At 41.6% G+C, this 25608-nt stretch overlaps 2 long non-coding RNA genes across 2 annotated transcripts; both read right to left on the minus strand.

Moving 5' to 3' along the window:
* Positions 1-267: 267 nt before the first annotated feature.
* Positions 268-4048, minus strand: LOC127332617 (uncharacterized). Its single transcript, XR_007870559.2, has 4 exons — positions 3684-4048; positions 3332-3597; positions 1659-1719; positions 268-565 (listed from the first exon to the last, which is right to left on the minus strand). It is a non-coding gene; the product is annotated as an uncharacterized lncRNA (long non-coding RNA).
* Positions 4049-6400: 2352 nt separating this feature from the next.
* Positions 6401-10089, minus strand: LOC127332616 (uncharacterized). Its single transcript, XR_007870558.2, has 4 exons — positions 9725-10089; positions 9373-9638; positions 7704-7764; positions 6401-6610 (listed from the first exon to the last, which is right to left on the minus strand). It is a non-coding gene; the product is annotated as an uncharacterized lncRNA (long non-coding RNA).
* Between the last annotated feature and the right edge of the window lie 15519 nt (positions 10090-25608).

The raw sequence follows: 25608 nt of genomic DNA on the forward strand, positions 1-25608 counted from the left end.
TCATAGTTATGAAAATAGTGGTTTTGGTTTTTATGCAATAGTGATAACCATAATACTTTGCAAGTAATTTGATAGAAATACTCAAATGACATGAGCAAGTGATGAACTTGCCTTTCTTGACTGCAAGATTATGCAGGCAAAAGCTTCGATACGTGATAACTCCAAATTCTGAAATACCATCATCGTCCGGTAAGGACAATGTTTAAAGAACTGGCAAAGATGCTATAATGCATAGTATGAGATGCAATCGTCCCGAGCGTAACCTAATGTAACGATCCGACCCGGTACGGGTTGAATCTCTGTGCTTAATAGTGCTAGTCCCTGGATCAATCGCTAGCACACACAGTTTAAGATGTAATACCAAGAAACAAAGGTCCTTTATTACATCGCATGATCCAAAATTACATAATAACTTACAAATTGCATAGCACAAAGCTAGCTCAATATCAGAGTTCACAACGAACCATAACAGCATGGAGTCCTTCGTCTTCATGTGCCACAGGCGAGCATGTCGAGTATAGACTCGTAACCCTAACCATCGAACCTCACTCGTTCATCGGAATATCTGCAACATAAAACGTTGCAGCCACGCAGGGTCAATACATTTGGAATTGTATTGGCAAATGTCACTATTTGGTGGATATATAAATGGCGCCTAACAACTACGTGCTCATTTGGTAGGTGGAGTTTAGCATCTTTTGCGAAAAGCAATAGTTTACCTATCTTTTATAACCAATTTTTATTTTTCAGAAACATCGTCTAGGAACATATTAGCATAACCCATGCCGTCGCAAGACGGTTAGCTTCATATGCTCCTAAACATCTACGGACATGCTAGCATAGGCCCATGTAAACACAAGACGACCTAGCTTTGCATGCTCCTAAACCCATTGTTTGTCCCATCAAGTTTTATTATGAAATTGGAATGATGAGATCCTCCAAACAGTTCCAGACTCTAGTTGCTCATAATGTCCATAACCGGGGACACGGCTAAGTACTTAGTTTGACACTCTCGAGAGGCTGTACACATTCCCCACATGACCTAGTCTGTTCTTCTTCCATGATGCGCATTTTGCTCAAATGGACAGATGTCGACTAGGACAAGACCTTTCAGAAGCAATACCTCAACCACAATGGACGCGCTCCGTCCTACCAACACCTACCACCCTCTGTACATTGGGTAGAGTTCTCGCAACCTACTCAATCTAGCCAGAGCCCATATAGCATGTGGTTGTACTGGAAGCTACTAAAATAGAAACCTGTCAAATCTCTTTGTTTCTGGGTGGCCAACCACAAGTGCGATACACACGACCGCCATAGACATGACTCCGGTGTAACCACTCAACATAAACCAAGCATTACCACTTACCACCCAGATGATTCATTATCTTAGATTGTTTTATTACATAAAATCATACTTTCACAATACCACATATCACATCATGAGATCCCAACCACGCATCTACAATAGCAATGCTAAGCATACTACAATACGGTAGCGACAAAGAACAAGTGTTGAACATGTGGTTGTTCTAATAGCTAGGTGATCATAGCATAGCAATATATATATTTAAAACAATCCTACACATGAATAGCTACTGAAAATAACTACAAAGTGCATAGAAAAATAGTAGGACAAGACGGTGTGTGACACTTGCCTTTTTGGTATCTGAAGAATTCTGCTCTTCTCTCAATCGAAACTCGTAGCTCTCCGTACAACTATAACATACAAGTAACACAACATAAACACACATTCAAACAACAAAATCAAGCAAGACAAACAAAGAGTTGTTATGCATTGTATTTTAGTTTCCATTTAATTTATGAATAAATGAGAAATTGAAGGTATGGCTTGCAGGATATGATTTGAGAATTTGAATGATGAGCTCAATTACTTAGAAAGATAAGTACCATCAATGACCAATAGAAAAAGACAGATTGGTTACAAAGGTACATACAAAACTAGAATGGTCCATGTGATAAGAATCACATAGATTCCACATGGTGAAAAGTTAGATGCTATTAAGTTACACAAGGGCTTGGGTATGGACTAATGGTATATTTAATTACTCAAATGACTCATTTGTAATTTGAATAGCCCAAGCTTAATAAATATGATCGAATGGCATGAGATTGGATAGACATTAATGGTATTCAAGATGTAGAACAAAGATTCTAAAAGATGTCAGCATTTCAATACATGTGTAGAGTGTCTCCACAACATTTGCACATGGAAAATCTATAAATAAGATTTGTCACAATTTAATCAAATAACTCATGTGTAGTTTGAATACTGTGAACTAGGAAAATATAATTAGGATAGATATGATCTTGGACATGATGAAATATTTAAATGATTTTGGTAGATGGGTTATTATCATATGACTCACTTTGGGAAAATTGAATTATGAGTTTAAGCTTCAACCTCAATGTTTACAAAAAAATGAATTATGACAATGGTTTCGATGGATATTGACGAGTAATATAGAGGCATTAGAATATGAATGGAACAACATGATCTTTGGACTTTGTGATATGGCTTATAGAAGGATATTACTTTAGAGATGAAACAATGTAAAGTGAATGTATTCAACTAAACTAAACAGAAATTCTACTGGATAGAGAGTTTTGATATGATTCATTTGCATAAGGAATCAATTTAAAATAATTTATAGAATTTAAGTTATGTCGAAACTACTCAAGTCTTCATATTTAGACTTGAATACTTGCAAATAGTTTTATAAGTTTTAGACACTGATGTTAATGGACAGGGGACATCAATAAGTTCCATTTGCAATAGGAATCGTTTGATTTAAATTTATATAATTTGAACCATGCATAAAATACTCCAACTTACATATTTAAATTTGAATATTCGAAAACAATTCAAAAGTCATATTTTTTGCATCGATGTCTTCTCCTCATTTTTGTGAGTTCAACGACATATTATTTGTTAGAATCCGAGTTTCCAAACATTAGTTATGAATTTTACAAGATTAAACATGTCGCGGTTAAATTTTAATGTTGTACGAAAAGTTGTCCGGAAAAGTTTATCGGATGGAAAAACTTTCTACACGAAAGTTGTAGATAATTTAATTACAAACTCAACGCAAGAAACGTCACCTAAAACCGAGCTATAGATAATTTGTTATAGAATTTTGAAGTTAGATATGAGCTAGGAGCTGGTACAACTCAAACCGATCGGTCCATTGCCGGTTCATTTAATTGGGCTGACGTGAATGCTCAGATTAGATCTGATGGTTTAAGATGGATCTTCCTTTATCTAATCTGAAACTTCAGACTTAACGATACAATGTGACTATAGCGTTACCGGTTCGCAGTGTTGGAGGACGTTGAGCATGTGGACGGCGCCTGGCTGCGAGCGTCCCAGCGATGCCGCTCCGGTGTTTCTTGGACCCGGTGAAGTGGACGACGACGAGCGGTTCCTTGTGGACGACGACGAGCGGCTCCTTGTGGAGAGACCGTTTGCCACCTTCGTGTCAACTCTCTCTTTCCAGAACGGCGGCTGCTAGTGAATGTAGACTTCGGCGGCGACAAACTCCGGCGATACTCTGGCAAAGAACTGCAAGCTATGCTCTGCCGATGGGGAAAAAGGGTCAGGATAACGTGGTCGACCGAAAAAAAACATAGGGATAAAAAGGGGAGGCGGGGTGTGCTGCAACCTCGAGTTCGAGCTCAACCGGGCTCTAATGGCAGCGACGGCGGCAGATCTTCGAAAAAAAGATCTAATGGCGGCGACGGTCTTTATCGAAAAAAGATCTTCGACGGTGAAATCTGGCGGCATGGCGGCCTTATTTTTCTAGGGTTTCAAAGGGGAAAGAAAGGAGGAGATGTTGGGGTATTTATAGGAATTTTATTTCGTGCGAAACGAGTAAAGATCGAGCGAGAACCGGAGATTTTGGTGGTTAGTTCTGGAGACGAACTCGTACAGTTCGTGGTCTCTGTTGGAGCTAGGGGACGACCTGTCAGGCAGGACCCACGTGCCAGAGAAAAAAAAAAGGATTGAAAAAGATGGGGGAGGTTGGTTGCTGCGTGACTGCTTTGGTCTGTTGCGTGGACGTGCACAGCGCTGGTGTTGGCCGGCTGGGCCAGCTTGGCCTGGCCGGTCTGTTTTTTTTTTTCTTTCATTCTTCTCTGGTATCTTTTGAATAACTCGATTTAGGCCACCAAATTAATTTAAATAAACTTTGTAAAATTTGTAATCTGCTCAGTATGATTTTTGGGTACTAAAGATTACTCTTGCAGTTTAAAATATAAAAAAGGTACATTGTTACACACTTGCCATATAGGCCATTTTGAGAAACAAGAAACATCATTTGGATTTATTGAAATCAATCGATTAATATATTTGCAGAAATTGAAACATTTTTGCGGTTTTATTTCAAACATGGATTTTGATATTGTAGTCGAAAACGACTCAATTGACTTTTCTAAAAATAATATTGGTCAAAACCAATTTCAATGAAAATGTTATTATAAATATAAAGTTTCATATGGCTACTTGGGCATTGCTATTTCAAAATAAGGTTTGGGCTTTTTGTCTCAAAATAAGATCTTATATGATTTCAAAATCATAAAATAGAAATAGTTTTGGTTTGGAAATACTTTGAAAACAAATGTTTATATAACTCCAGTTTGGAAAAAGGCTTTTAAATAAAACTCAAAAAGTTTTAATTCTTTGTGAAATTTCAACCTAAGACAACAATTCAATCAACTAATTTATTTATTTTTACATTCCAAAATTTGGAAAATTTTGGGATGTTACAGACTACCACCCTTAAAAGGAATCTCGTCCCCGAGATTCGAGAAAGGCTAGAAAGAAAGATGGGTTTGGGATATGTTGGGGTGGGCTACCACCCTTAAAAGAATTTTTGTAGGTAGTCTTAGGTCTTGAGTTTAGGTTAAGATTATCTTGGGTATAACTTGGCACATCCTAAGATATGACTTGACACCAGGTCATCTTTTGAAAACCTCTATGGTTTCCGAGTTAATATCCAATAGGTGGTTGTTTATTCACATGTAGTGAACATCATATCTCTTCAAAGTGACTTGAGTATATTTTTTCCTCTTGGTTAGGCTTCTAATCCTTATGGGATGGTGGTTGAACTAGTTTTGACCTAAGGGGTCACTCTTGAGGTCAAACAGAAGACCGATTTGAGAGTGCCTTAAGGCATCCTTCATGTTCTTACTTGTCGGTATCATTGGAAGTCTTCCACTATTCTTCACTAGTGGTTGGTACTTCAAACTCATTGTAGTCCTATATGTGACAACACTTGCCTAATATAAGGGTATATTATTCTAGCATCCTAAGGTTCAGGCTCAACGTCATCTCTATGGTAGGTATGTCTCTCTAGACTTACCATTCCTCATAACAAGAGTGAACAATTTGAGTAGTCGTCATGGGGGCCAATCCATGTCGCACCCAATCATTATCTTGTATTTAGTTTGGTTCATCTCGCATTCTAACTCTTGGTCACCCTCGCCAGTTTGACAAAATTTCAATGGAAAATTGAATCAATGTTTCAATTCCCATTAGTGAATTGTTTTGAAAACATTTCTATCGATACTTAACTAGGGTTTTACATATCTCACACTCTATGCTTCTTCATCTAGATAGGGAACATCAAGGTTGGTTTCACTAGTGTTATCTTCATGGCGATTTGCCAAGATAATAATTTCGGGGTTGGGTATAGATGAGAATAGATGGAAAAGATCTAAAGAGAATCCCTACCCTCAAAAAAACAGATCAAGGCAATTTATCTTACAAACAAAATCTACCAAGCATTCATCACATCAAGCAAACTAGTTCAAACAAAAACAAAATCTATTATGGTCATACCACAAGTTAGTATGATCACAACTTATTGTAATATCGTTGGTCTAATAAGTGGTGGTCTATTCTATTTCTGCATTCAATGCTTCAACTTCTTCTACTGTTATGGTGTATCTTTCGAATTGTCAAGTATGCATCAAAGTCTTCTCCAAGTTCTTCATTGGCCTTCCATGAAGTTGCATCATGCTGAGTCGAGTAAAAACATATGAAGCATCGATCTTCACACTTAAGGGACTTGTCATCATCAGTCCTTCCTTGATAGATTTCAAGACTTGGGCCATCTAAGGTAAGAGGAAATACTTTTGAAGGTGAAGTAGATGAGAATACAAGAAGTTCAAAATGCAAAATCTTTTTAATAAAAATTGGACTAGATATATTTTTCATCCTAAGGTCTTCCTATTACTATTTCAAACCTAGGGTCACGAACCTACAGTCAACACAATGCTCTGATACCATCTGTAACGATTCCGACCCGGTACGGGTTGAATCTCTGTGCTTAATAGTGCTAGTCCCTGGATCAATCGCTAGCACACACAGTTTAAGATGTAATACCAAGAAACAAAGGTCCTTTATTACATCGCATGATCCAAAATTACATAATAACTTACAAATTGCATAGCACAAAGCTAGCTCAATATCAGAGTTCACAACGAACCATAACAGCATGGAGTCCTTCGTCTTCATGTGCCACAGGCGAGCATGTCGAGTATAGACTCGTAACCCTAACCATCGAACCTCACTCGTTCATCGGAATATCTGCAACATAAAACGTTGCAGCCACGCAGGGTCAATACATTTGGAATTGTATTGGCAAATGTCACTATTTGGTGGATATATAAATGGCGCCTAACAACTACGTGCTCATTTGGTAGGTGGAGTTTAGCATCTTTTGCGAAAAGCAATAGTTTACCTATCTTTTATAACCAATTTTTATTTTTCAGAAACATCGTCTAGGAACATATTAGCATAACCCATGCCGTCGCAAGACGGTTAGCTTCATATGCTCCTAAACATCTACGGACATGCTAGCATAGGCCCATGTAAACACAAGACGACCTAGCTTTGCATGCTCCTAAACCCATTGTTTGTCCCATCAAGTTTTATTATGAAATTGGAATGATGAGATCCTCCAAACAGTTCCAGACTCTAGTTGCTCATAATGTCCATAACCGGGGACACGGCTAAGTACTTAGTTTGACACTCTCGAGAGGCTGTACACATTCCCCACATGACCTAGTCTGTTCTTCTTCCATGATGCGCATTTTGCTCAAATGGACAGATGTCGACTAGGACAAGACCTTTCAGAAGCAATACCTCAACCACAATGGACGCGCTCCGTCCTACCAACACCTACCACCCTCTGTACATTGGGTAGAGTTCTCGCAACCTACTCAATCTAGCCAGAGCCCATATAGCATGTGGTTGTACTGGAAGCTACTAAAATAGAAACCTGTCAAATCTCTTTGTTTCTGGGTGGCCAACCACAAGTGCGATACACACGACCGCCATAGACATGACTCCGGTGTAACCACTCAACATAAACCAAGCATTACCACTTACCACCCAGATGATTCATTATCTTAGATTGTTTTATTACATAAAATCATACTTTCACAATACCACATATCACATCATGAGATCCCAACCACGCATCTACAATAGCAATGCTAAGCATACTACAATACGGTAGCGACAAAGAACAAGTGTTGAACATGTGGTTGTTCTAATAGCTAGGTGATCATAGCATAGCAATATATATATTTAAAACAATCCTACACATGAATAGCTACTGAAAATAACTACAAAGTGCATAGAAAAATAGTAGGACAAGACGGTGTGTGACACTTGCCTTTTTGGTATCTGAAGAATTCTGCTCTTCTCTCAATCGAAACTCGTAGCTCTCCGTACAACTATAACATACAAGTAACACAACATAAACACACATTCAAACAACAAAATCAAGCAAGACAAACAAAGAGTTGTTATGCATTGTATTTTAGTTTCCATTTAATTTATGAATAAATGAGAAATTGAAGGTATGGCTTGCAGGATATGATTTGAGAATTTGAATGATGAGCTCAATTACTTAGAAAGATAAGTACCATCAATGACCAATAGAAAAAGACAGATTGGTTACAAAGGTACATACAAAACTAGAATGGTCCATGTGATAAGAATCACATAGATTCCACATGGTGAAAAGTTAGATGCTATTAAGTTACACAAGGGCTTGGGTATGGACTAATGGTATATTTAATTACTCAAATGACTCATTTGTAATTTGAATAGCCCAAGCTTAATAAATATGATCGAATGGCATGAGATTGGATAGACATTAATGGTATTCAAGATGTAGAACAAAGATTCTAAAAGATGTCGCTTTCAACACATGTGTAGAGTGTCTCCACAACATTTGCACATGGAAAATCTATAAATAAGATTTGTCACAATTTAATCAAATAACGAATGTGTAGTTTGAATACTGTGAACTAGGAAAATATAATTAGGATAGATATGATCTTGGACATGATGAAATATTTAAATGATTTTGGTAGATGGGTTATTATCATATGACTCACTTTGGGAAAATTGAATTATGAGTTTAAGCTTCAACCTCAATGTTTACAAAAATGAATTATGACAATGGTTTCGATGGATATTGACGAGTAATATAGAGGCATTAGAATATGAATGGAACAACATGATCTTTGGACTTTGTGATATGGCTTATAGAAGGATATTACTTTAGAGATGAAACAATGTAAAGTGAATGTATTCAACTAAACTAAACAGAAATTCTACTGGATAGAGAGTTTTGATATGATTCATTTGCATAAGGAATCAATTTAAAATAATTTATAGAATTTAAGTTATGTCGAAACTACTCAAGTCTTCATATTTAGACTTGAATACTTGCAAATAGTTTTATAAGTTTTAGACACTGATGTTAATGGACAGGGGACATCAATAAGTTCCATTTGCAATAGGAATCGTTTGATTTAAATTTATATAATTTGAACCATGCATAAAATACTCCAACTTACATATTTAAATTTGAATATTCGAAAACAATTCAAAAGTCATATTTTTTGCATCGATGTCTTCTCCTCATTTTTGTGAGTTCAACGACATATTATTTGTTAGAATCCGAGTTTCCAAACATTAGTTATGAATTTTACAAGATTAAACATGTCGCGGTTAAATTTTAATGTTGTACGAAAAGTTGTCCGGAAAAGTTTATCGGATGGAAAAACTTTCTACACGAAAGTTGTAGATAATTTAATTACAAACTCAACGCAAGAAACGTCACCTAAAACCGAGCTATAGATAATTTGTTATAGAATTTTGAAGTTAGATATGAGCTAGGAGCTGGTACAACTCAAACCGATCGGTCCATTGCCGGTTCATTTAATTGGGCTGACGTGAATGCTCAGATTAGATCTGATGGTTTAAGATGGATCTTCCTTTATCTAATCTGAAACTTCAGACTTAACGATACAATGTGACTATAGCGTTACCGGTTCGCAGTGTTGGAGGACGTTGAGCATGTGGACGGCGCCTGGCTGCGAGCGTCCCAGCGATGCCGCTCCGGTGTTTCTTGGACCCGGTGAAGTGGACGACGACGAGCGGTTCCTTGTGGACGACGACGAGCGGCTCCTTGTGGAGAGACCGTTTGCCACCTTCGTGTCAACTCTCTCTTTCCAGAACGGCGGCTGCTAGTGAATGTAGACTTCGGCGGCGACAAACTCCGGCGATACTCTGGCAAAGAACTGCAAGCTATGCTCTGCCGATGGGGAAAAAGGGTCAGGATAACGTGGTCGACCGAAAAAAAACATAGGGATAAAAAGGGGAGGCGGGGTGTGCTGCAACCTCGAGTTCGAGCTCAACCGGGCTCTAATGGCAGCGACGGCGGCAGATCTTCGAAAAAAAGATCTAATGGCGGCGACGGTCTTTATCGAAAAAAGATCTTCGACGGTGAAATCTGGCGGCATGGCGGCCTTATTTTTCTAGGGTTTCAAAGGGGAAAGAAAGGAGGAGATGTTGGGGTATTTATAGGAATTTTATTTCGTGCGAAACGAGTAAAGATCGAGCGAGAACCGGAGATTTTGGTGGTTAGTTCTGGAGACGAACTCGTACAGTTCGTGGTCTCTGTTGGAGCTAGGGGACGACCTGTCAGGCAGGACCCACGTGCCAGAGAAAAAAAAAAGGATTGAAAAAGATGGGGGAGGTTGGTTGCTGCGTGACTGCTTTGGTCTGTTGCGTGGACGTGCACAGCGCTGGTGTTGGCCGGCTGGGCCAGCTTGGCCTGGCCGGTCTGTTTTTTTTTTTCTTTCATTCTTCTCTGGTATCTTTTGAATAACTCGATTTAGGCCACCAAATTAATTTAAATAAACTTTGTAAAATTTGTAATCTGCTCAGTATGATTTTTGGGTACTAAAGATTACTCTTGCAGTTTAAAATATAAAAAAGGTACATTGTTACACACTTGCCATATAGGCCATTTTGAGAAACAAGAAACATCATTTGGATTTATTGAAATCAATCGATTAATATATTTGCAGAAATTGAAACATTTTTGCGGTTTTATTTCAAACATGGATTTTGATATTGTAGTCGAAAACGACTCAATTGACTTTTCTAAAAATAATATTGGTCAAAACCAATTTCAATGAAAATGTTATTATAAATATAAAGTTTCATATGGCTACTTGGGCATTGCTATTTCAAAATAAGGTTTGGGCTTTTTGTCTCAAAATAAGATCTTATATGATTTCAAAATCATAAAATAGAAATAGTTTTGGTTTGGAAATACTTTGAAAACAAATGTTTATATAACTCCAGTTTGGAAAAAGGCTTTTAAATAAAACTCAAAAAGTTTTAATTCTTTGTGAAATTTCAACCTAAGACAACAATTCAATCAACTAATTTATTTATTTTTACATTCCAAAATTTGGAAAATTTTGGGATGTTACACCTAACCTCGATGATTTAGGATGTATGAGTTGTAAAGATTTCTTTAGGGTGTGTTGCACTTTTTAGAATGGTTCTCAAATAAGGTTCTTATTAGGGTTTGGTTATATTAGCATCATAATCAAGTGATATAAGACATCATAACAATCATACACATACAGAATAGTGATGGAATAATATGTAAAGAACAGTTGTCAATTTTAAGTTCTACAGATCATGGTTGATGATTACTTATACTATACTTCAAAAGAATAACTTTTGAAGAACATGTTAATTAAGAACTAGTAAGTATTTCAAATAAGAACTATGGCTTCTATGGTTTGATTAACATTTGTACTTCAAAAGAATAACTTTTGAAGAACAGGTTAAATAAGAATATGAACTACTATGCATAGGAGCTATGGCTTTCTATGGTTTATTATTGGATTCATTTAGTTCACTAATAGGAACTAGTTGGGTTGTTAAATAGAATTGGTCTATACATAGCAAGTATTAGCAAATTTATTACTATGGTTGATTATGGATATCATATCAAAGAATGATGGTCAAAGTGTTGTTATAAGTTAGGGTTTACTATGGCTTCACAATTGTTTCACTAAGTAATGCTTAATGGCTTCTAAACTAGATGGTTTATCACTTCTTGAATAGGGTTCAGTGGAATAGGAGCATGTGATGTGTATTACTACACAAGATATTGGTACTAGGATTGATCTCCATGGTTCTTCTAGGGTTTGATGGTTTAGGAGGATTCCAATGGTGTGGTATATAGGCATGGTGATCAATAGTGCTAACATGTGGTATCAAACTAGGGTTTATATCTAGGTGGCACTAGTGGATCATATAGGTGTTAACAAAAAATAAAGACATGAAATGATGGTCTCATGTGAATTGTACCTAGTTTTATTTTAGTGGATCATGAGTATGCACTCATTGGTTGTTTATTAAGGTTTTACATGTAAAGGTGAAGTGGCTATGATCACATGGGCTAAACCTCTAGGGTTTTAGGATTGGAACTATTTTAGGATGATCACATAAAATGATGAAACCAAGATTCTTGTTTATATTAGAATTAGGGTTTCTAAATTTTGATTCCATTATTAACATGATAATTGGTAGATATTATTACTAAATTGAAGATAGAAGTAATAAGGGATTTAACACTATATTATTTTCAAAAGACTTAAATATGATAAATACTATTAGGGTTTAGGGTTTTAATTGAAGTAATGGTCAATTTGGATTCTCATGTGATTAAATATAACCATTAAGAAACAATTGTTGTTTTATATGGCATATTAATGTGAAGTAATATTTAATATTTTATTTATGTGAAGAATTGAAACAAGGAATTATCTCCTTAGTTTTTAGGTTTTAATAGTTTAAGATTTAAAATTTGGTCTTCTAAAATTTTAGAGGAAATTCATATTGTTGTTCTTTTAAACTTTAAGTATTTGTTTTCTATTTTATTTATAGAGGTCATTTTATGATACTCAATTCTATTTATAGTTTTTCCTTTTGATCTTCTTAAATGTTTAAAAAGGATTTTTTTAAAAAAAAATAAAAATAAAATAAAATAATATATCCCAAATGGTGTATTGGGTTGGCCCAATGGCCTGGCCCAAAGGCCCGAGTCGGTTGGGTCTAACCCAACCCGACCCCCACTCTCTCGCTCACCTCTCTCTCACACACGCACGCACACGGTCACCGCCTCCCTCTCGTGACTTCCCTGGCTTGGCAGCGTCGCCGCTCTCCTCGGCAGCCCCCGGCCAACTCCGGCGCCGGCGAGCCGGGGGTTCCTGCTCGCCTCGACGTGCTCAACAATCTCCCCCTGGTTGATTTGATTATTGTTGTCTCTCGTGGTCGCCCTGACCCCGAAACCCTAGTCAGACGCCTCCGTCGCCCGGCCAGCCGCCGGCCAAGTCTGGCGCCGCCACTCGCCTATAGAGCTCTCTCATGATCTCCTCCTTCGGATCCCCTTTGTTTGGGTACCCTTCTTCTCATACGAGCCCGCCCCCGGGGAACCCTAGCTCGGTCCTGGTTCTGCACGCCGGCACGGCCCCAGCTGCCATGCCTCCGGCTGCTCATCCTTTCGACCTCGACTACCTCCTTGATCTCTTGCTCCACTTCGACTTCCTCGACTGCAATATCGATCTCTGGCTCAATGATGCTGTTCTGGTGGTGCGTGGTGGTGCTGATGTACTGGTGGAGCGGGGTGGTGTTGGTGGTGACTACTGCCTCCGCGACGCTGGCCGGATGGCGTCTATGACCGCAACCCCGGCGTCCGTGTACTGGTGATGGTGCTACAGGTGTGGTAACCTCGCCACCGGTTGGACGGTGTCGTCGACGCAACCCCGGCGCGTCGATGGCTGCGACAACGCCTCTTATACTGCTACTACTACAATGTGAGTTAACCCCTTCTCCTCCCTGTCTATGGCCTATATTGATGTGAGCATGTGCTGTAAGCCTGTCACGGTATTGCTTAATACTCTAGCGCTGAACCATGTTCTGGTAGTTGATGCAAGTGTTATGGCTTCCTGTGAGGTGTGGTTTGAGCTGACCAAGCTTATTTATTTGTGTAATATGGCTTGGTTGTGACTATACACCACTTGGTTGGTCTGGAATTCATTTTCTGGACCCCAAGTAATTCCCTACAGCTTGTGGATGAATAACTAGTTGCTCTAGTTGCTGTGATATATTTGTGATGCCCCTGTTTGGATGAGGTATTCATCCAGGCATATATGATGATGTTGTCTAATAAGTAATATCCATATGTTGATGTTGCTCTCAATAACTGGCTGGTGCTGGACATATGTGTTTTTGTGTGTGCAAGATGAACACTGCCTAGTCCTTGGAGATATCTGGTGCTAGATAATTAAATCAATAAGAACATATGCTGTTGTATGGCTTTTAATTCACTGTGATGAATTTGGCATATTATTTATATGTCATTCTGAGAGAAATCCTTATTCCACTGATGATGTTATAGTTTATGATCTTGGCTGCCTACTTTATTTGCTTGCACAAATACCCATGTGCCATCTGCTAGCTTGGAGTTCCTCTGTGGTGCCTCACAAGAGTGTGCACAGAGTAATAATAATAAGCCTAGTATGATTTGGTGTTATTGATATTTGTGTATAGTGATTTATCAAGCTTGGATTATAGCTATGATCAGATGATGCGAATATCCATTCCAAGCTCTTAGTGATGCTTGAGTTGATTTTAATGGACAGATCTATGCTTGCTCCTGCCGATGATGCAAAGGCTGAGGCACAATTTATTTGATCAGAACAGATACTGCTTGTGCCTAAAGTTCTCTGTGATGAATTTGAATAGCACTTCTATTCAAGACTGAGAGAAAACAATAATCCCTCCAATCCTCCTAGATAGAATCTGGTGGAAGGGTAGTTGGATTGGTTGTCTGTGTATTATTTCCTTTTCCCCCCTTATTGATGTGCTCATGCAAAACTAAGAACAGATGCTATGCTTAATTTGTTGCCTAACAACCTGCTGTTGGAGAGTAGCTTTATCTTGCTTGATGTTGATCTGGCTTTGTTGCTGATCTTGGCTTCCACCTCCTCCATGGGTTGTGCTTGTTCCAGGCTATATGGTTGTGTTCTTGCTGTTCTAAGAATTTCTGGATAGCCACTGATGTGTGTGTATGATCAAAAGTTGTTGGTGTTGCCTTTGCCAAAGCAAAAACAAGGATGCGGCTGAGTGCTGGTTTGCTTTTATAGTGCTGTCTATTGGCTGTGTGTGTGACAGCACTTTAGCATGCACGTGTGATAGTGCTGCTTGCAGGTGGCCCCCTCTCCATGTGTATGTTAACAAGTTGGTTTGCTTCTCTTCCTAGTGCAAGCAACGGCTGAGTGATCTTTATCCCTTGTTAGACCATTCTTTTATGTGCTGCCAAGTGGTTAATCTTTATTGGCTAATATTATGTGAGCTAAATAAATCCAGTGTGACTATGATGTTAATTAAGCTTCTGCTTAATTAACAGCTGCTTTTAAATGTATGATCATTTTGACTTTTCAATGTCAAACATGATCTGGATAAATACCTTTTTGTGGATTTTAAGGTTTCTAGCTAGATTAGAGGGAGATTTAGGATGGTTGCCTTATTGCCTAAAAATAAACTGAATCAATCAGTTGTTGCCTGCTTGTCCCTGGTTGCCTAAGATATGATTACTGACTGTCGATGACAATGCCTCGTTGATGCCTCGGATGGAATAGTGATCAACCTTCTCGGAATGTCTCTTGTTGCCTAATTTGGATTTACTCCCTCTAATCAACATTAGGGGATCCAGACCAGTTATTGATTCCCTATAGCTAGTCACCAACAGTAACATTGCCTCCCCAAAGGTGGAGGCAAACATTTTAATCCCCACAAACCATTTTTTTGTCTTTGTTGTTTCTTTTGCAGGAGATCAAGAATAAGAAGATCCAGATTAGATTTAGGGATTCTTTTTATTTCTTTGTAATCTTGTATTTCTTTTGGTAGCTTGTAATATGATTGAATTATGATAATTGTAATACGATTTAAATTATCTATCTATTTTGATTTATCAAATGTGTTAACTCTTACATATTTTATTTCATATTATAGTTTGGAATTCAAAATTCAATTCAATTTTCTCATTTGAATTCATATTATCCATATTTTATTTGAATTCAAATTCGTTCTCCCAAAACACATGAATTCGTAAAGGTCATGTCGAAATTTATCGCACCCACATCAATGATTAACTCAATTCCACCGATGCAAGAGAAACCTCGATCACTTTGACTGTTTTAAACAAAAGCGCGAAAATTCTCCAGATTTTCTATGCATGAATGTAATGCACATATCTGTTTCCTCTATTTTTGTAACCCCAATACCTGGGATATTACAAACTCAACCCCTAGCACACCCACACCAAGGGTTTTAGGTGATTCCCTTATCAGATCCACTTCCACGTCCACACAATTTGACCTTTAGGCGTAGGTAGAATTCAGACTTGATCAGCTGAAACAACACCGTTGTCATGAAAACAATCTTGTCAAAGACTCAAGTTTTTTTAGGGTAATATGCTTGTTGTATTATCAGGGGGCCAAAGGCCACAATATATAGTACATGTACATGTGCAAATATGCAGGAAGTCCTCTAACATATGGGGAAACTACAATATACAAATATATACATCTAACACATTACATTACAGCCGCAATTCTCTAGTGATCAACGAGACGAGAGAGTTCATGTGCTTCCTATCTAAAGAAACGTCAACCAACGGGGGAAGGTTTTCTCCATTGGGTATATGTTGTTAGATAGACAATGTGACCTCTTCAGCAGGAAATTTATACACGCTAGATAAAAACCTTTTAATTCGGCTCTCCCCATGGCTCGAACCTAAGTAAGCTTGTTGCACAATTATAAGCCTTGCCACTAAGCTAGCACTTAGTCTCATTTGCTTCCTATCTTATGATGCAAATGCAACCGCCTCCAACAGAACGAGGGCACCGGCGTTATATTGTGTTGTCAGGGTTAGGGGTAAGCCTCTGGAAGTATCAAACCTCTCTCACATATATAGCAGCATTGCGGAGTCAGGTGTTGTATACTTGTATGGTTTCCTCTTCCTCGCAGCAAAAAACATATCACTGGGATACTCCAAACCCTTTCTCGCCAATTGATCCGCAGTCCACAATCGGTCCTTCATGCCTAGCCAGATGTGCAGCTTGTACTTCAGGGGAGGCGCCACATGTCCTTTGTCTAAGCCACAGTAGATCGTCCAAGGAAGAAGAGATCGTAGGATGATTTCGCAAAATATATTCCATTAGCATTTGGCCGCCAGCTAACCATGTCCTCCATGCCCTTCGTGACACATAACATATGAGTTGTCTCCCACAACCCAAAATGGAATGGTGCTTATGAAATGGGGCGCGGTTGATATCACAACCGTTCACATGCATAGGGATGCTCATTTATGGGATCCGCCAGCTCAACCACTAATTGCAAAAGATTTTTTTTTTTGAAATACACTACTAATTCTAAAATGAGTATAACTTTTGCATAATAAATGTAAATGAGATTTTGTTTGCATATTTGACTTCCTCCCGACGAACTCTTCAAAATGAGTCTAATATTTAATTTTTTAAATTGATTTCGTGAACTGTATCTATAGAGTCCTCTATTATTTGTGCATGTAATCCGTATGCCATGTTTATGTAGTCTTGCGAAAAGTACTGCTGTATTTATAAAGTTCTTGTCAATTTTTCATATGGTACATGTAGTAATGTCAAAAGTAATGTTGCTTTTACACACATGACAGCTGTAGATTCCTTTTTCACGTGGGGTCATGCTGGACCGAATCTCGAGAAACACAACTATAAACAATGACTGTGATATCAACCGCGCCCCATTTCATAAGCACAATCTGCGGGTCGTCCCACAACTGCATGAATCAGGAAGTGCTACAACGCTTCGATCGGATCGATCGATCACCAGGCGTCGTAGGGTTGCGGGGAGGATCTCAACCAAGTAACATTGCGTGACACTCCCCACCTACCTTCCTCTCCTTATCCTCTACTACAGTAAATCGAGGGAGATACTCAAAAGTTCTCGGTCTCGCCGGCGGATTCGCCGCTCCCCTTCGCCTCTGGTGGCCATGTGGGCACTGCGAGGTGGAGGGGAGCTCCGGATCTGACCGTGCGTGTACATAGTAGTTTAGGTTTCCCGGGTGGCGCTGGCGAGGTGGCGGCGGTGGCGAAGCTTAAGAATAAAGGTGCCGGTGCTCGATCCTCACCTCGGCGGCGCTCTTCGGGGTTCTGCTGGCGAGCTTACGGCGTTGGTTTCGCGGGTGTGGTCCTGGCGAGGTGGGCTTCACCATCTCGCGAATTTTGGTCCTCCCAGTTGCTTCCTCGTGCTCGCGTCGGTTGCTCCATCAGCGCTGGCAAGTTTGTGGAGGAAGGGGGCGATGGTTCTGGTCTTCCGGATCCCTTGGCGTCCGTGTACAGGAGTCCAGACACCTCGTGCTTTCGAGGCGTATCTTCAGCTGCTTCCTCTTCTTCGGTACAAGCTACTGCTGGCCTCGCTGCTGGCTCCAGCCAGTAGGTCTGGCCTGACTATCGGCGAGATGCGGGGCGTGTCCCCCGCCGGTTTGCGGTCAATCTCCCTCAGATCCCGACGTCCTTGCCGGGTGGAAACTGCAGCGACTTCAACGAGGTTCATTCCTCTACAGTATCTCTCCGGCAACACGGCTGCGGCCAGCAACGCCTCTTCTTGCTCTCCGGCGAGGTCGAAGTGTTGGCTTAGGCGGTGGCCGATCTTGGATGTTCCAGAAGATCGCAAGGGCTCATTTGTAATTTTAGTTTGGCTAGGGTTCTTTCTGAAGTTTGGGGACAACTGTCTTCTATCTGGACAATTCTTGTATTATCTTGTTTTCCTTACTTAATATATTCCAGATATTAGTATAAAAAAAAAAGCACTGCGTGACACTGTCTTGAGCAAAGGAATTATACTTCAATGAAGCAACTGGGGGAGTTCAGTAGTTCAGTGAAATAATTATTACGGAACTAGAGGCGAAAGTGCTTGTGGTTGCATGCACACGTTCCTCGTGTGCTGCTGCTAGCGTTCACGCACGCGGATTAATAGCGCTGCAACGTCTATGTCGGAATGTTCTTCGAGCAAAACGATCTCATTCTCATCGCGTGGCATGCAGTTCCATGATTCGATGGACGTACGTACGAACGGGCGAGACGTTCTCTCTGTCCTCTAAAATATTGTAATGCCCCTTGTAAGCTTTGTGAGTTGTTATAAAGTGTTCAGGCCGGCGTAAACCAGCCTTAGTCCAAGTCAAAAAAAAAAAAAACGTGTGAGTCGCCCGTAGAAACATGAATGAATGCTAGGAAGCGCAACCTGGTAGCTGTTGGGGTGTAGAGGTCCCATGGCTATCTGGCCAGTCATCTCCGACTGTACCTAGCATATACAGAAGCGGATTATCCGAGCTCGATCGATCGGGTAGGTGCAAGCTACTCATTGCTACTGTATTTACTCCCCAACGGGGAAAGAAGAGATAACCTATCCATATATTGGACCAAATTTTACAAAATTCAAATTTCGAACTTAATAAGATCTAGACATTTACAATATGATGTTTGGAGGCGGCGGAAGCAAATTCTTCAGATAGATGAGTTGGGACATGCAATGCAAGGGGTTGTAGCGGGAGAGGAACCACGTACGTACGTTTTTAGATTAAACTAACCAACAAACCCAAATCCAAAAGAAATTCAAATGGATTGAGATGTTTCACACAATGAAATTCATCGACGGGAGAGGGCTGGGAGCTTTGGTTTACCGGCCGGTAAACCGCGGTATTCCACTCGGTAACCAAATCCATGCAAAACCCCTTTTGGTGTGCCGATGTTCACCCCAAATGCTCTGCGTAGGTAGCAGTAGCACGGTCACTACTAAAAGTCGACGTACGTACGTCGTACGTACTGGGTCAAACCCGACCAGGAGCTATACATACAGATGCATACACTCTTGGTAGCTGCGACATGTTAAGCTCTCCTCACGAGCAATAAGAGCATCTCCAACAGGCGCGCTATATCGCGGCGCGCTATACCTCCGTTTATTGCACAGAACGGTAGCGCGTGCTACCGATTTTTCCCCCGCCGGAGGCTGCATTTTGCAGCGCGCGTTGGTGCGGGAAAAAAGCACCTCCGCCGGAGGCTGTATTTTGCAGCGCGTTTCGACCGTTAATTTCAAAATTAATCAAACGAACGATTAAAATTTGATCGAAAATACGAATATTTAAAAAGTTCAACGATACAGCGCGACATAGTAGTCGAAAACGAAAATCTAAAGCTACTCGGAGTCCCAATCGAAGTCCGACGAGTGGGTGCTCGGAGTCGTCTCCGACACCGGCGTCGACGTCCACTCGAAGGAGGAGGAGGAGGACAGAACGATCGTCGACGGCCCTGCGCCGTTCTTCTTCTCCTCCGCCTTCCTCGCCGCCTTCTCGGCCCTCGCCGCCTTCCTCGCGGCGGACTCGGCGCGGCGCTTCTCGCGGCACGCCTTCTTCTTCGCCTTGAGCGCCGCCTTCTCCTCCTCCTTCTGCGCGTAGAAGGCCTCCGTCGCGGCGAGGTCTTCGGGGAAGCGCCGCGCCCACTCGACGCGCAGCGCCTCATCGCGCTCCGCGATGAGGAGGCGCTGCTCCAACTCCCTTCGCCGGCGCGCCTGCTCTTGCGTGATGACGGGCGGCGGCGGCGCGAGCATCTCCGCCTGCTCGCGCGTGTAGACGTCGTGAAAGTTCAACAACCGCCGGGAGCGGCCGAGCCGCCACGCGACGGCGTCGTAGGCGCGCGCCGCCTCGTGCGCTCGTGTCGAAGGTGCCGAGACGGATCCGGCTCTCGCCGGAGCGGATCTCCGCGCCGAATCGGCCGCTAGGCCGCGCGCGGACGCCGTGGTAGCCGGAGGATGGGCGGCGGCGCGGCGGCTTCTTCGCGTCGAGGCGGAACGGCCGGAGGTGGAGCGGCGCGGGAGGGAGAGCGGCGGGGAGAGAGAGAGGCGCGGGAGAAAGACGCGTGGGAGGAGTGTCAGTTGACGCTTCGCGCGTGTCGTCTATATAGCGCGCGCGGCAGCGGACGCGGCAGATTTCCCGCGCGGGATAGCGCAAACGCGGACGCGCGGCAAACTTTTTAGCGCGCGCGCTTTTTTCCCGCGTCCGCTGGAGCTGCGCGCGAGCGCCCGCGCGCCAAACCGACTGTTTTTTTGCCGCGCGGGGCTTTTAGCGCGCCATGCTCTAACTCCTCGATCTCAACTCTCAAGTCTCCGCAACGGCAACAAACAAAGCAGGCACATGGCCGGCACCGCGACCCCTCAAACCAAAGTCCAACGTACGCGATCGATCTATCTGGTACTAGCTAGCTCGTTTGATCTGCCAGAATTTGGACCTCACACGGACGAGATAGGGAGAGTCACGAGCGAGCAATGAATCCGCCTTCCTGGCCCTCGAATCTGCAACAACAAAAAACCCCAACCAGCTGGTGTCGAGGAAGGCCAAGTTGTTGTACGTACTAGGCTGGGTTGTTGCGTCGCATTACGCTCCTCACGAGCTAGCGTCGTCTATGGCCCGACCGTCTCCATTTCTCCCCTCAAATCAAGCGACGTAGTTGCAATCGCTATCGCAGCAACCCCGGCCGTCAGGCCGTCACGAGTAATGAAACCGAGCACCACCGCGAAATGAACATGCATGGACCTTGGCACGCGCATATGCATATCGATCGATCAGTGACCAGTCGGTCAGTTCCACGCTAGGCGCGTCTTCTTCCCCGCGTCGCACTCGCACAGCTGACACCTCTGTCGACGCCGCTGCATCAGAATTCACAAGGCAGCAGAGCCAAAAGGGAAAAGAAGCCACGGAAAACTACTCGCTGCACGCACGCAGTGCTGCAGCTCCTTTGGATCCTCTCCGCTTGTCTATAGATTTTCTTTGTCAAAAAACGGAGGGCAGTTATTCTTCTTCTTCAATCTATTAATTATAAAGAGCAGCCAATTGTCCCGTCAATTAACAGCAAACCCGGGCGAAAACTACTAAACCAACGTCACACGCAGACACTTTTTTTTCTTAATTTTGAAACCGGCACACGCAGACACTAAAACCAAAATTTTGTAACTCCCTGATCGCCAAGGCAGATCTGATCAACCCTTTATCGAAAAAGGTCTGATCAACCTATTCTCCCAACCAGTCGTGACTGCAAACTCACGGCACATTGATTATATCACTTGAAATAAACCCTACTGAAAGCACAAGAATAAAGATCTTGGCAAAACTAAAGATGAGAATCATCCATCAAGTAGTTGGCAGTTGCGGACGGCTTTCTTGTGTTTTTTTTTTGTTTTGCCTTTACCCATCCAATATCCTTCCCCGATAGAACGCACCCAATCTATTTGTTAAATACAGGACTAGCCGTCTTCAAATTAACGAAAAACTCACAAAGTTCTCTAACAACAAAAAAAGGTGTCGACAAAAACAAGCTGTTGGCTGGCCTTTGGAGATGGTGGCACGTAAGCCACCGCTTAACTTATGAGAAATATTTCTAACACTATTCCCCTTTGATACCAATGAAAGGTTACATACTATTTTAAAAATCAATTCGGCCCATGGACTCATATGTTTCCTCTACCAAAAATATATATTTCGAACTGTTGAATTTTTTTGACAAAAGTTTACATCTCCATAATATATGTGTGTTCGTCAAGTTTCCTAAAAAAATAATACTTTTTTGTGGTCTATGTAAAAAAGAGAAAATTTATCTTGTGAAAGCCTTATTTTTAACACCAATTTTATAATATCTTGTTTATACATGCCACACGACAAGTCGATTTTTCATGAAACGACTTTATGGGTGCATATCATATGAAAATGAAAATGTATGTATGGAACTTTTTATTTCAAAATTTTCAGCGTTTTAAAATGTATGTAAGATGTATTTAAAATAAAGAGAGTATATATACTCCCATGAGCGAAACACGACTCCCCGTACTAGTATAGTACTACTGTACTGTGTAAGTGTACTGTACTATTGCACCTTTTGGTTCAAAATAAAGAGAGTATGGAACTTTTTGTTTCAAAAATTTCAGCATTTTCAAAACGTATGTAAGATGTATTTTAAAATAAAAGGAGTATATGCTGCATGAGCGAAAACACGCCTCTCCGTACTAGTATACTACTGTACTGTGTAAGTGTACTGTACTAGCGCACCTGCAGTAACCAGTCTAGTACGTACTCATCTCTCTTCACGCGGTTTGTGGATCGAATCGATCAGGCAGGTGCTACACAACATACAGTTGCGATCGATCGATGGCTCTTGTCCGGTGCAGGGAGGATTGATCGATGGGTGGCGCTGTGACAAACTGACAGAGCTATTACATTCTGAATCAGTGCTCGACTCGATTGCTCATCAGCGACAATGTGGCATCACTGGCATGAGCCACGAGCCAGCAGTACGTGGAGACTTTCTCGTGCTTGGACGAGCCCGTGCGTTTAGACATGTCTCCGTCTCTGGCTGCACGACATGGATGGTACACACGGACGCGTACAATGGCCAACGGGATGGAGCCAAACGGCGTCTTTGCGCCAGGGCAAACGACAACGGGCGTCCCTGCCTGACTGAGCGCGGCCGCCCTATCACCATCACATCTCCCCCACGTACGGCAATCCGATCGATCGAGCCGGCGACCGTGGCGGGCACCTGATTTCTACCATCTACCCCTCCGCCCTGCAAGTGTTAGACGGTTTGGCTGGGTGAGTTTTTTTACTCCCTCCGGTTCATATTAATTGACTCTAATATGGATGAATCGGAGGGAGTAGATCAAAAGGGGCAAAAAAAAAGCCCCCTGGTTCCATTGACATGCAACCAAGGTTTCACAAATAGGTTGAGCTTTGTGGACTCTCATTACAAAACCCAGAACTGGGAACTAAACCCAAAACCAACTCACTTTTTCACCAAACTTTTGGACATGACTGGGAACCAGCGACATGACAGAACAGGGAATCACCACCGAGAAACATCAAGAAAAGAGGATAATCAACGAAGGCGAACATTTTTCAGCATCTTCTCGCACGCAATCCCCTGACGCCAACACTATCAACGGAGCCCAGCTGAGCCATCAGATTCTCCAATGGCGCCCAGCAGCAGAAGGCTCAAGTCCAGGCAATTTGCAACAGCTCTCCCTGATATGGTCCAGCAGCAATAGGTTGGAGTCGAGGAGGCTCGAGTGCTTGTCCAGACATAGAGGTCTCCAAATCCTGATGATAGAGCACAGTCTTCGGAGAATATTTTTGACACCTGGCCAGCTTTTGCCCTGGAAACATAATTCGTTACGGGTTGACCACAAGATCCAAAGAACCACCGAAGAAAAGATGTTAATAACAGAATTCTTGTTCTCACTGATCCACCAACGGGCAACCGACTCAAAATCAGCGCCAATGTCAATTTTAAGGATCTCAGAAAGATGGCACCAAAGCACACGAGCAACCACACACTCAAAGAAAAGGTGATGTGCAGTTTCCAGTTCACAACAAAACAAGCAAGTCTTATCATCAACAACGCTACGCTTATCTAAATTATCACGCGTGAGTAACTTATTATTTGCCAGCAGCCACAAAAAGATATGCGTTCTGGGAGGCACATGCAATTTCCACACCGCGGGAGTATGCACCGGGATAACCCCGCCATTGTTGATAACCCCATAAAAAGACTTAACCGAGTAAACACCCGAAGGATGAAAAAGCCACACAGGTTGGTCAAGGCAATCAGTTAACTGAATTGTTCGGACCAAGGCAACTAATTCAAGCCATCTAGCGAATAAGGCAGGCGAGACAGTTCTTCTAAACGTGAATTTCAAATTAACCCCGTCCCAAACATCCGCAATCACACACATTTGTTCATTGACAATAATGTACAAATCCGAGAAAAGAATAGATTTTTTTTTCGAAATGGGGAATAAAACCCCGGCTTCTGCATCATGATGATGCACACGGCCTTTTATTAAACGTATGATAGCACAAAGTTATTACACCTCAGTCATCGCCGAGAATTGATACAAAAATCAACCAGCGAAAGAGAACTAAAGAAAACGGAGTACACATCACTGTATCCTCCTATTGTGCCGCCAGCCAGCCTGGCACAAGATATCCTGAGCGACCATCTGGAGCCGTGTGCATCCAATAGTCATAGCATCCCAGAAAAGTACATTCTTACCAGAACCCACACACCACTTAAATCCAACCTTAGCAGCAGATGCTGCCCACATTACACCTTTCCAAAAAGGTGAGCAATGTGCCGGTTGAGCCCTGATCATATTAGGAGACAGATTATATTTATAATCAACTATCATTCTCCAAATTTTGTTATTATCAAGGTGATATCGCTTAATCCAGGAAGCAAGTAGGCATAAATTAAACTCACGCAAATTCTGAATCCCTAGACCACCAAATTCTTTTTTCCTACTCACAAAGTCCCAATTAACAAGATGATATTTATGCGAATCTTCAGTATTGTTCCAAAAAAAAATGGGCCATCTGCGAATTAATTGCAGCTATCACCCATTTTGGAAACTTGATGAAAGATAAAAGATACATCGGAATGCTTGCAATACATGCTTGAAGTAGAATAAGCCTCCCCCGATATGAAAGAAGTTTACCTCTCCAACCTGCAATCCCCTTACAGATTTTGTCTAGTACAGGCTGTAGATCTTCTCTTCTAAGCTTAGAGAAGTGAAGAGGAACACCAAGATAGGTAAAAGGAAAGTTACCTAGTTTACATCCAAAAACTTGTGCAAACAGGTTGGCCTCATCACCATCAACATTGATAGTCAGGAGGTCGCTCTTGTGATAATTAATACGCATGCCAGACATGGATTCAAAACATGTAAGCAACCATTTTAAATTTCTAGCCATCCCCAGGTCTTTCTGAAGGAAAAGGATGGTGTCATCAGCGTACTGCAAGCTAATGACACCCCCGGGAATAGCTTGGGGAAATAAACCACAAATCAACTGATTAGTGGCAGCTTTAAAAAGAATTTTAGAAAAAACATCCGCAACTAAATTGAACAAAATGGGGGAAATAGGATCACCCTGCTTGAGCCCTTTGCCAGCCACAAAGTAGCTACTATGGATATCATTAATCCGGACACAAAAGGAACTCTTATGCAGGATAGCTTTAATTCTTTTCCTAAAAATAGACCCAAAACCCCTAGATTTAAACATCTCATCCAAAAAGTCCCAATCAATTCTGTCATAT

This window comes from Lolium perenne, chromosome 2, assembly GCF_019359855.2.
Source record: "Lolium perenne isolate Kyuss_39 chromosome 2, Kyuss_2.0, whole genome shotgun sequence".
Classification (NCBI taxonomy): domain Eukaryota; kingdom Viridiplantae; phylum Streptophyta; class Magnoliopsida; order Poales; family Poaceae; genus Lolium; species Lolium perenne.